The following is a 14,060-nucleotide window of genomic DNA, read 5'->3' on the forward strand; positions in this document are numbered from 1 at the left end:
AGACACCGCGCGGAGGCATGGAGGCCCGGGTAAGACTGCTGATCCTGCAGGCTCCCGCCGTCCGGACAGGAACCCAAACTGGAGTGGTGAGGGGGACCGCCCCTTTAAATCCTGTAGGTTCCTGTCCGTAAGGTGGGCGGATCCCCTCTCTCGTAGGGGTGCTGTCGTGGCGATAGGAAAACGAGGCTTAAATTTAGGAGAGGAAACTTTCATAGGAATATAACGAGACGACAACCAAACCAAATCCCCAACACGAAGTCGGGGACCCACACAGCGCCTGCGGTTAGCGAAACGTTGAGCCTTCTCCTGGGACAATGTCAAATTGTCCACTACATGAGTCCAAATCTGCTGCAACCTATCCACCACAGTATCCACACCAGGACAGTCCGAAGACTCAACCTGCCCTGAAGAGAAACGAGGATGGAAACCAGAATTGCAGAAAAACGGCGAAACCAAAGTAGCCGAGCTGGCCCGATTATTAAGGGCGAACTCAGCCAAAGGCAAAAAGGACACCCAATCATCCTGATCAGCAGAAACAAAGCATCTCGGATATGTTTCCAAGGTCTGATTGGTTCGTTCAGTTTGGCCATTTGTCTGAGGATGGAAAGCCGAGGAAAAAGACAAATCAATGCCCATCCTAACACAAAAGGCTCGCCAAAACCTCAAAACAAACTGGGAACCTCTGTCAGAAACGATGTTCTCCGGAATGCCATGTAAACAAACCACATGCTGGAAAAACAATGGCACCAAATCAGAGGAGGAAGGCATTTGGGCAAGGGTACCAAATGGACCATCTTAGAGAAGCGATCACAAACCACCCAAATGACGGACATCTTTTGAGAGACAGGGAGATCCGAAATAAAATCCATAGAGATATGTGTCCAGGGCCTCTTCGGGACCGGCAAGGGCAAAAGCAACCCACTGGCACGAGAACAGCAGGGCTTAGCCCGAGCACAAGTCCCACAGGACTGCACAAAAGTACGCACATCCCGTGACAAAGACGGCCACCAAAAGGATCTAGCCACCAAATCTCTGGTACCAAAGATTCCAGGATGACCAGCCAACACCGAACAATGAACCTCAGAGATAACTCTACTCGTCCACTTATCAGGAACAAACAGTTTCTCCGCTGGGCAACGGTCAGGTCTATTAGCCTGAAATTTTTGCAGCACCCGGCGCAAATCAGGGGAGATGGCAGACAAAATTACCCCCTCTTTGAGAATACCCGCCGGCTCAGGCAACCCCGGAGAGTCGGGCACAAAACTCCTAGACAGGGCATCCGCCTTCACATTCTTAGAGCCCGGAAGGTACGAAACCACAAAGTCAAAACGGGAGAAAAACAGCGACCAATGAGCCTGTCTAGGGTTCAACCGTTTGGCAGACTCGAGATAGGTCAAATTCTTGTGATCAGTCAAGACCACCACGCGATGCTTAGCTCCTTCAAGCCAATGACGCCACTCCTCGAATGCCCACTTCATAGCCAGCAACTCTCGATTGCCAACATCATAATTACGCTCAGCAGGCGAAAACTTCCTGGAAAAGAAGGCACATGGTTTCATCACCGAGCCATCAGAACTTCTTTGCGACAAAACAGCCCCTGCTCCAATCTCAGAAGCATCAACCTCGACCTGGAACGGGAGCGAAACATCTGGCTGGCACAACACAGGGGCAGAAGAAAAACGACGCTTCAACTCCTGAAAAGCTTCCACAGCAGCAGAAGACCAATTGACCACATCAGCACCCTTCTTGGTTAAATCAGTCAACGGTTTAGCAATACTAGAAAAATTATTGATGAAGCGACGATAAAAATTAGCAAAGCCCAGGAACTTTTGCAGACTCTTCAGAGATGTCGGCTGAGTCCAATCATAAATGGCCTGAACTTTAAAAGGGTCCATCTCGATAGTAGAAGGGGAAAAAATGAAACCCAAAAATGAAACCTTCTGAACACCAAAGAGACACTTTGACCCCTTCACAAACAAAGAATTCGCACGCAGGACATAGTAACATAGTAACATACATAGTAAGGCCGAAAAAAGACATTTGTCCATCCAGTTCTGCCTATATTCCATCATAATAAATCCCCAGATCTACGTCCTTCTACAGAACCTAATAATTGTATGATACAATATTGTTCTGCTTCAGGAAGACATCCAGGCCTCTCTTGAACCCCTCGACTGAGTTCGCCATCACCACCTCCTCAGGCAAGTAATTCCAGATTCTCACTGCCCTAACAGTAAAGAATCCTCTTCTATGTTGGTGGAAAAACCTTCTCTCCTCCAGACGCAAAGAATGCCCCCTTGTGCCCGTCACCTTCCTTGGTATAAACAGATCCTCAGCGAGATTTTTGTATTGTCCCCTTATATACTTATACATGGTTATACTGGAACACCATTCTAACCTGCTTCACGTGAGACTCCCAATCATCCGAGAAGACCAAAATATCATCCAAGTATACAATCATGAATCTATCCAGGTACTCTCGGAAGATGTCATGCATAAAGGACTGAAATACTGATGGAGCATTGGAAAGCCCGAATGGCATAACCAGGTACTCAAAATGGCCCTCGGGCGTATTAAATGCTGTTTTCCATTCATCGCCCTGTTTAATACGCACAAGATTATACGCACCACGAAGATCTATCTTGGTGAACCAACTAGCCCCCTTAATCCGAGCAAACAAATCAGACAGCAGCGGCAAGGGGTACTGAAATTTGACTGTGATTTTATTAAGAAGGCGGTAATCAATACAAGGTCTTAACGAACCATCCTTCTTGGCCACAAAAAAGAACCCCGCTCCCAATGGTGACGACGACGGGCGAATATGACCCTTCTCCAAGGATTCCTTTACATAACTCCGCATAGCGGCGTGCTCAGGCACAGACAAATTAAACAGTCGACCTTTAGGAAATTTCCTACCAGGAATCAAATCGATAGCACAATCGCAATCCCTATGCGGAGGTAGGGCACTGGATTTGGGCTCATCAAATACATACCGGTAATCCGACAAGAACTCTGGGACCTCAGAAGGGGTGGATGATGAAATAGACAGAAATGGAACATCACCATGTACCCCCTGACAACCCCAGCTGGACACAGACATAGATTTCCAATCCAATACTGGGTTATGGACCTGTAGCCATGGCAACCCCAACACGACCACATCGTGCAGATTATGCAACACCAAAAAGCGAATATCCTCCTGATGCCCAGGAGCCATGCACATGGTCAGTTGGGTCCAGTACTGAGGCTTATTCTTGGCCAAAGGCGTAGCATCAATTCCTCTCAATGGAATAGGATACTGCAAGGGCTCCAAGAAAAACCCACAGCGCCTGGCAAACTCCAAGTCCGTCAAATTCAGGGCAGCGCCTGAATCCACAAATGCCATGACAGAATAGGATGACAAAGAGCAGATCAAAGTAACGGTCAAAAGAAATTTCGACTGTACCGTACCAATGGTGGCAGACCTAGCGAAACGCCTGGTGCGCTTAGGACAATCGGAGATAGCATGAGTGGAATCACCACAGTAAAAACACAGCCCATTCCTACATCTGTGTTCTTGCCGTTCATCTCTGGTCAAAGTCCCATCACATTGCATAGGCTCAGGTTTATGCTCAGATAATACCGCCAAATGGTGCACAGTTTTACGCTCACGTAAGCGTCGATCGATCTGAATGGCCAAAGACAGACTCATTCAGACCAGCAGGCATAGGAAATCCCACCATGACATCCTTAAGGGCTTCAGAGAGACCCTTTCTGAAAATTGCTGCCAGAGCACATTCATTCCATTGAGTGAGCACAGACCACTTCCTAAACTTCTGACAATATATCTCTACCTCATCCTGACCCTGACACAGAGCCAGCAAGATTTTCTCTGCCTGATCCACTGAATTAGGTTCATCATAGAGCAATCCGAGCGCCAGAAAAAAACGCATCAATATCACATAATGCAGGATCTCCTGGCGCAAGGGAAAATGCCCAGTCTTGAGGCTCACCACGTAATAAAGAAATAATGATCTTCACTTGTTGAACTGGGTTACCAGAGGAGCGGGGTTTCAAAGCCAGAAACAGTTTACAATTATTTTTGAAACTCAGAAACTTAGCTCTATCTCCAGAAAACAAATCAGGAATAGGAATTCTAGGTTCTAACATAGAATTCTGAACCACAAAGTCTTGAATATTTTGTACTCTTGCAGTGAGATGATCCACACAAGAAGACAGACCTTTACTGTCCATCACTACACCTGTGTCCTGAACCACCCAAATGTCTAGGGGAAAAGAAAGACAAAACACAGTGCAGAGAAAAAAAAAAAAGGTCTCAGAACTTCTCTTTTCCCTCTATTGAGAAGCATTAGTACTTTGGGCCTCCAGTACTGTTATGAACTGGGGATTTAGAACCACAATGGACCTGGTGGTTAAGAGCACAGAAAATGACCTGATAGTTACTAATAACATAGGACGAGCTCTGAGACGTGGGAACTCTGATGACCGCAATCCCTAATCCTATCACACCACACTAGAAGTAGCCGTGGAGCGCTCCTGACCAGACCTAGGCGCCTCGGCACAGCCTAAGAAACTAGCTAGCCCTGAAGATAGAAAAATAAGCCTACCTTGCCTCAGAGAAATTCCCCAAAGGAAAAGGCAGCCCCCCACATATAATGACTGTGAGTAAAGATGAAAATACAAACACAGAGATGAAATAGATTTTAGCAAAGTGAGGCCCGACTTACTGAATAGACCGAGGATAGGAAAGATAGCTTTGCGGTCAGCACAAAAACCTACAAACAACCACGCAGAGGGCGCAAAAAGACCCTCCGCACCGACTAACGGTACGGAGGTGCTTCCTCTGCTTCTCAGAGCTTCCAGCAAGCAAGAAAAACCAATGTAGCAAGCTGGACAGAAAAAATAGCAAACAAAAGTAACACCAGCAAAACTTAGCTTATGCAGGGTAGACAGGCCACAAGAACGATCCAGGAAAGAGCAAGACCAACACTGGAACATTGACTGGAGGCCAGGAACAAAGAACTAGGTGGAGTTAAATAGAGCAGCACCTAACGACTTCACCTCGTCACCTGAGGAAGGAAACTCAGAAGCCGCAGCCCCACTCATATCCACCAGAGGAAGCTCATAGACAGAACCAGCCAAAGTACCACTCATGACCACAGGAGGGAGCTTGACCACAGAATTCACAACAGTGCGGGAAGCTGACGGCGGGGGACATGACCAGACACCGGGAATGTAAGTATGTAGTGTTTTTTTTTTTACATTTACAACAGTAACCAGGGTAAACATCGAGTTACTAAGTGCGGCCCTGCGCTTAGTAACCCGATATTTACCTTGGTTACCAGTGAAGACATCGCTGAATCAGCGTCACACACGCCGATTCAGCGATGTCAGCGGGAGATCCAGCAACAAAATAAAGTGCTGGACTTTCCCCAGCGACCAACGATTGTTATGTGTGACGGTACCTTTAGAGGTGAATCAAAAAGAGACGCGAGGGTAACGGATGCCCCATTGGAGAAGCGGCTCGGTCCATCCCAGAAGCAGCCGGCCTGATCAAACACCCATGGTCCAGCATCATGTTAACACAGGTAGCCACTCTACTCAGACAACCTGCCTACTGTTGGCAATGATGGAGATGGATGACATGTAGAATATTGGGGTCATAGCTCCTTCCCATAGCCCATTGGAAGCCAGTATAGTGTTGGTGGCCAAGACAGACAAAAGTACTAGTATCTGTGTAAATAGTGGATGAACTACTAGACAGATTAGGAAGATCTCGGTTCATATCTACCATCGATTTGAGCAAGGGATACTGGCTGATCCCACTCACACAGAGGCTCAAGAGAAATCTGCATTGATCATCGCTTTTGGCCTGTATGAGTTTACCAGCATGCCATTTTGGATAAAGAATGGTGGTTATTAGAGGGATGTCAGTGGTATGCCCAGGCCTACCTGGATGACATCGCTATCTTGAGTGACAACTGGGAAGAGCATCTTCAGGATGTTTCCAGGGTTCTGCAGAGGGTAGCCAAAGCCCAGCTTACCATCAGTACTATACCTGGGACATCGGGTGGGCAGTGGGGGTGCATTATCCCAAACTTGCAGAAGTAGAAACGATTACCCAGTGGCTTCGCCCAGCCAACCAAAAACAGGTCCATGCATTTCTAGGGACAGCAAACTATTATCGAAAGTTTATCCCCAATTACAGCACAGTAGCAAAGCCCCCTCACTGACCTTACTATCAAGAGTTATGCCCGGAATCTTATCTGGACATCAGAATGTGAGTCCACATTTCTCCAGTTGATAACTCAGTTAGCCCAAAGCCTAGTCCTAACTTCTGCTGATGTTTCATTTTCAAACATACGCATGGGATACTGGATTGGGAGCCATACTCCGTCAAGTGAGGGCCAACGGTCAGGAATACCCAGTAGCCTATGTTTCCAGGAAGCTGTTGGATTGGGAGAAGGCATACACCACAATAAAAAAGGAATGCTTGGCCATATTCTGAACCGTGTAAAAAATAGCAGCTATACCCCTCTATAGCAAGGAATTCACGGTCATAACCGACCGCAATCCTTTATGTTGGCTAAATCGGACTGCTGGGGACAATTGACGTTTACTCAGACTCTGGCCTTACAGTACTGAGGGCAGTAGAATGTTAAATCGGTGTCCCTCGTGATGGAGCCATGATTTGGCAGCTGTCCCCTGGAGTGTTCCTGGCTATGGTTTTGTAAAGAGTCTCTGGGGTATTTGGATGTATATTGTTAGAGGCATATCCCACTTATATAGCTCACAACTGTTGTACTTCAAGCCAGCATCCAGAGGTCAAGAGGAAGATGTGATAAGATTAATGCGTTGTTTGACTATTTAATCACAACAGCTCAATGAGATTGAGATCTGGTGACTGCGCTGGCCACTCCATTACAGATAGAATACCAGCTGCCGGCTTCTTCCCTAAATAGTTCTTGCATCATTTGGAGGTGTGCGTTGGGTCATTGTCCTGTTGTAGGGTGAAATTGGCTCCAATCAAGCGCTCCCCTTTACCTTGTACAAATCTCCCACTTTACCAGCACCAAAGCAAACCCAGACTATCACATTACCTCCACCATGCTTGACAGATGGCGTCACGCACTCTTCCAGCATCTTTTCAGTTGTTCTGCGTCTCACAAATGTTCTTCTGTGATCCAAACACCTTAAACTTGGATTCGTCTGTCCATAACACTTTCTTCCAATCTTCCTCTGTCCAATGTCTGTTTTCTTTTGCCCGTATTAATCTTTTCCTTTTATTAGCCAGTCTCAGATATGGCTTTTTCTGTGCCACTCTGCCCTGAAGACCAGCATCCCGGAGTCACCTCTTCCCTGTAGACGTTGACACTGGCGTTTTGCGTGTACTATTTAATGAAGCTGCCAGTTGAGGACCTGTGAGGCGTTGACTTCTCAAACTACAGACTCTAATGTACTTGTCTTGCTGCTCAGTTATGCAGCAGAGCCTCCCACTTATCTTTCTCTTCCTACATAGTCCAGTCCAGTCTGGACTATGACTTAATTGTTTTAATGTTATTTGAAGCTATGGATTAAAAGAATATGGATTTTATGGACTTACAGTGCCGGACTTATTTCTTTGAAGTTCTGATAAACCTGCTGTACAGCACGCTCTAGGGGTTGGTGAGCAGACACTACATTTTTTTGTATAACAAATGTAATGATCCAGAGTCTCAACTAGTTCAGAGGAAGGTCATGTTTATAGGTTCTCTAAGCAGCCAAACTGTTTTCAGCTGTGCTATCATACTTGCACAAGGGGTTTCAAGGGTATTCTAACCATCCATTAATTTTCTTACACAGACACAAAGTACCATAAGAAAACTGGAGTCATGGCTGTTGGAAATGAGCCTCTATACACCTATGAAGATATTGCACTACAAACCAGACATTTGCAGCAAGAATAGTCATTTACCACATTAACAATGTATAGTGTATTTCTGAATCATTTAATGTTAGATTCATTGGAAAAAAAATGTGCTTTTCTTTAAAAAATAAGGAAATTTCGAAGTGATCCTAAACTTTTGAACGGTACTCAAAATAGATGTCTGGTTAAGATAAAATGCAGTCTCGTCACAGTATATTTTCAGTAGGCCAGGAGAATGACTATTGTTCATGAGTCTGAACGTTGACTCTTGAATTGATTGTGTTGCCATCTTTGGATGACAGGGACGCAAGGGTCATTGAACAATCGATGTTTGCTAATATGTTGATTACCCATTGTATAACTCCATGTAGTTTGTTAACCTGCAAAACAGTGATGAACAAACTATGCAGATTGATTTAACCTCATTACATCTTCCACTTGACCTGTGGATGATGGCCTGGGAGGTAGGGCTGTAGAGTAGGTAAGCCAAACCTCCGACTCAGACGCCTCAATTACCCTGACTCCCTCATACATGCTTCACTACTGAGCATTTATATAAAGTGTAGAACACATTCAGCACATACTGCACTGAACTACTGTACCCAATGTATTATATATTTTAGGCATCAGTTCATTTTATACAGACTCAGACTCCACAGCCCTGTTTGGAGGACAGCTGTCAATGTAGAAAGGGACCTTTATCTTTCTGCAGTGAGACTCTACAGAACAACAGCTAAGGCACCATCCAGCGGAATACAGATTTGACATTCTACAGGATGCCAGCTTAAGGGGCCACGGCCCAGATGGAGGAATATAGATCTGCTTCTCTTGATCATCACTAAACCCATGGAGACTCTCCGGTCACCTGGCGACCAGGTTGGGAAAATCATGTCACCTGGCCACATATCTCAATTGAATGTCTGCTTCGTAAGCTTGCCGTTACCTCTTCTCTGTGCGTGCCTGCCAAATACATGGAGCCCTGGAAACCCCAGCTGCTTTAATTCCGGCGAGCCAGAGGAAGGGTGAAACTCCATCATTTCCACCATCTTGGGTATTTGCTGGGACTGTTCTATATATTATTGTCAGTTGGTAGTTCAATAAATTGAACTGTTCTACCCGCACTGTGTTGTCTGAGTGGTATTCTGCTCACGGGAAAGGGGTGCGGGCGTTCAGTGGAATGACCCCTGGTCCATGTGGTCTTAAGACAGCCGGGCTAGTGGACGAGAGCACCCACTGACCCTCATGTCTCCACAGCCGGTTATGTATTGTGCCTCTCGTTCACGCAAATCCAGGCAGAAGACAGTAAAACCAACAAACAAAAATAAGACACTTCTTGAGGATTGTGTGATAGCCCTTATTCAAGGGAAAAGCCACACAAACATGGGGAGAATATACAAGCTACTTGTATATGTTGTCCTTGGTGGGATTTGAACCCAGGACTCCAGAGCTACAAGGCAGCAGTGCTAACCATTGAGACACCGTGCTTGCCCTACTTCTCTATAAGGTAAAAAGCTAAAGTATCTTTTTTGAGCAGGACTTCCACTAAAGCCGAAAATGACTGAAAAGGATGTTACTTGAAAGTTTATTTGTTCCAGTTGCACCGAAACAGAACCAGACAGAAGATAAATATATATTATTGGGCTTCTTCTGCCCCCGAAGAAGCCCAACGAGCGAAACATGCGTTGGGGCACTGTCCTGGACGGTCATCCGGCATATTTTCCCACATGGGTAAGCACTACATGCACTTTCCCTGCACTTTAGGAGAGGAATTATGCTATACTTCATGACACTTTCTTCTTTCTTTCCTTTTTGACTTCTGTTTCCTTCCCCCTACTCAAGATCAATAATATATATTTATCTTCTGTCTGGTTCTGCTTCGGTGCCTGTATACTTTCTTGGCACGGTCTATATAAATTTGCACTTGATACATGCACTGCAGTTGTTTAAAGGGAATCTGTCACCATAAAAATCGTGTATGAGCTAATGCCACCGGCATCAGGGGCTTCTCTACAGCACTCTGTAATGCATTCTGTAATGCTGTAGATAAGCCCCGATGTATCCTGAAAGATAAGAAAAAAGGTTAGATTATACTCACCCAGGGGAGGTCCTGCTGCAGTCAGGTCCGATAGGTGACGTGGTCCGGGGCCTCCCATCTTCATAGGATGACGTCCTCTTCTTGTCTTCCTGACGTGGCTCCGGCACACTTTGCCCTGTTGAGGGCAGAGCAAAGTACTGCAGTGCGCAGGTCAGAAAGGCCCAGCACCTGCGCACTGCAATGCTTTGCTGTGTCCTCAACAGGGCAAATCAGTACGCCTGCGCCAGAGCAGGAAGACAAGAAGAGGACATCATCATAGTAACATAGTTAGTAAGGCCGAAAAAAGACATTTGTCCATCCAGTTCAGCCTATATTCCATCATAATAAATACCCAGATCTACGTCCTTCTACAGAACCTAATAATTGTATGATACAATATTGTTCTGCTCCAGGAAGACATCCAGGCCTCTCTTGAACCCCTCGACTGAGTTCGCCATCACCACCTCCTCAGGCAAGCAATTCCAGATTCTCACTGCCCTAACAGTAAAGAATCCTCTTCTATGTTGGTGGAAAAACCTTCTCTCCTCCAGACGCAAAGAATGCCCCCTTGTGCCCGTCACCTTCCTTGGTATAAACAGATCCTCAGCGAGATATTTGTATTGTCCCCTTATATACTTATACATGGTTATTAGATCGCCCCTCAGTCGTCTTTTTTCTAGACTAAATAATCCTAATTTCGCTAATCTATCTGGGTATTGTAGTTCTCCCATCCCCTTTATTAATTTTGTTGCCCTCCTTTGTACTCTCTCTAGTTCCATTATATCCTTCCTGAGCACCGGTGCCCAAAACTGGACACAGTACTCCATGTGCGGTCTAACTAGGGATTTGTACAGAGGCAGTATAATGCTCTCATCATGTGTATCCAGACCTCTTTTAATGCACCCCATGATCCTGTTTGCCTTGGCAGCTGCTGCCTGGCACTGGCTGCTCCAGGTAAGTTTATCATTAACTAGGATCCCCAAGTCCTTCTCCCTGTCAGATTTACCCAGTGGTTTCCCGTTCAGTGTGTAATGGTGATATCGATTCCCTCTTCCCATGTGTATAACCTTACATTTATCATTGTTAAACCTCATCTGCCACCTTTCAGCCCAATCTTTTATATGAAGATGGGAGGCCCTGGACCGGACCGCGACGCCCATCGGACCACCCCTGGGTAAGTATAATCTAACCTCTTTTTCTCATCTTTCAGGATACATCGGCGGCTTATCTACAGCATTACAGAATGCATTACAGAGTGCTGGAGATAAGCCCCTGATGCTGGTGGGCTTAGCTCATCGTCGATTTTTGGGGTGACGGATTCCCATTAAGCGGTAGCAGAACTAGACTTAAGAAAGTAGTACCTGACATCTATTGAGCTAAAGGGTCTCTAGCATTATTAAAGGGAATTTGTGCAGCATCTGTGCAATTGCTGGATTTCACCTTCAGGTTCTTTTTTGTATCCTCACCTACACTAATTTGTAATTACTGTTTTTGTCTCTTAAATTTGATTCCCTCTACATGCGCTATGGCCTCACGCTGCCTGACCTGCTCCATGCGCTATGGCCTCACTGCTTGACCTGCTACATGCACTATGACCTCACTACCTGACTTGCTACATGCACTATGACCTCACTGCCTGACCTGCTACATGCGCTAGGACCTCACTCTGCCTGACCTGCTACATGCGCTAGGACCTCACTCTGCCTGACCTGCTACATGCACTATGGCCTCACTCTGCCTGACCTGCTACATGCTCTATGGCCTCACTGCCTGACCTGCTACATGCGCTATGACCTCACTGCCTGACCTGCTACATGCGCTATGACCTCACTGCCTTACCTGCTACATGCGCTATGACCTCACTGCCTTACCTGATACATGCGCTATGACCTCACTGCCTTACCTGATACATGCGCTATGACCTCACTGCCTGACCTGCTACATGCGCTGACCTCACTGCCTGACCTGCGCTGACCTCACTGCCTGACCTGATACATGCGCTATGACCTCACTGCCTGACCTGCTACATGCGCTATGACCTCACTGCCTGACCTGCTACATGCACTGACCTCACTGCCTGACCTGCTACATGCGCTATGACCTCACTGCCGTACCTGATACATGCGCTATGACCTCACTGCCTTACTTGCTACATGCGCTATGACCTCACTGCCTTACCTGATACATGCGCTATGACCTCACTGCCTGACCTGATACATGCGCTATGGCCTCACTCTGCCTGACCTGCTACATGCGCTATGGCCTCACTCTGCCTGACCTGCTACATGCGCTATGGCCTCACTCTTTTACCCGATACATGCGCTATGACCTCACTGCCTTACCTGCTACATGCGCTATGACCTCACTGCCTTACCTGATACATGCGCTATGGCCTCACTCTGCCTGACCTGCTACATGCGCTATGGCCTCACTCTGCCTGACCTGCTACATGCGCTATGGCCTCACTCTTTTACCCGATACATGCGCTATGACCTCACTGCCTTACCTGCTACATGCGCTATGACCTCACTGCCTTACCTGATACATGCGCTATGGCCTCACTCTGCCTGACCTGCTACATGCGCTATGACCTCACTGCCTGACCTGCTACATGCGCTATGACCTCACTGCTTTACCCGATACATGCGCTATGACCTCACTGCCTTACCTGCTACATGCGCTATGACCTCACTGCCTTACCTGATACATGCGCTATGGCCTCACTGCCTGACCTGCTACATGCGCTATGACCTCACTGCCTGACCTGCTACATGCGCTATGACCTCATTGACTGACCTGCTATATGCGCTATGACCTCACTGCCTGACCTGCTGCATGCGCTATAACCTCACTGCCTGACCTGCGGCATGCGCTATGGCCTAACTGCCTGACTTGCTACATATACATCGGCGGCTTATCTACAGCATTACAGAATGCATTACAGAGTGCTGGAGATAAGCCCCTGATGCTGGTGGGCTTAGCTCATCGTCGATTTTTGGGGTGACGGATTCCCATTAAGCGGTAGCAGAACTAGACTTAAGAAAGTAGTACCTGACATCTATTGAGCTAAAGGGTCTCTAGCATTATTAAAGGGAATTTGTGCAGCATCTGTGCAATTGCTGGATTTCACCTTCAGGTTCTTTTTTGTATCCTCACCTACACTAATTTGTAATTACTGTTTTTGTCTCTTAAATTTGATTCCCTCTACATGCGCTATGGCCTCACGCTGCCTGACCTGCTCCATGCGCTATGGCCTCACTGCTTGACCTGCTACATGCACTATGACCTCACTACCTGACTTGCTACATGCACTATGACCTCACTGCCTGACCTGCTACATGCGCTAGGACCTCACTCTGCCTGACCTGCTACATGCGCTAGGACCTCACTCTGCCTGACCTGCTACATGCACTATGGCCTCACTCTGCCTGACCTGCTACATGCTCTATGGCCTCACTGCCTGACCTGCTACATGCGCTATGACCTCACTGCCTGACCTGCTACATGCGCTATGACCTCACTGCCTTACCTGCTACATGCGCTATGACCTCACTGCCTTACCTGATACATGCGCTATGACCTCACTGCCTGACCTGCTACATGCGCTATGACCTCACTGCCTTACCTGATACATGCGCTATGACCTCACTGCCTGACCTGCTACATGCGCTGACCTCACTGCCTGACCTGCGCTGACCTCACTGCCTGACCTGATACATGCGCTATGACCTCACTGCCTGACCTGCTACATGCGCTATGACCTCACTGCCTGACCTGCTACATGCACTGACCTCACTGCCTGACCTGCTACATGCGCTATGACCTCACTGCCGTACCTGATACATGCGCTATGACCTCACTGCCTTACTTGCTACATGCGCTATGACCTCACTGCCTTACCTGATACATGCGCTATGACCTCACTGCCTGACCTGATACATGCGCTATGGCCTCACTCTGCCTGACCTGCTACATGCGCTATGGCCTCACTCTGCCTGACCTGCTACATGCGCTATGGCCTCACTCTTTTACCCGATACATGCGCTATGACCTCACTGCCTTACCTGCTACATGCGCTAT

Source organism: Ranitomeya imitator, chromosome 7 (assembly GCF_032444005.1).
Source record: "Ranitomeya imitator isolate aRanImi1 chromosome 7, aRanImi1.pri, whole genome shotgun sequence".
NCBI classification, from domain to species: domain Eukaryota; kingdom Metazoa; phylum Chordata; class Amphibia; order Anura; family Dendrobatidae; genus Ranitomeya; species Ranitomeya imitator.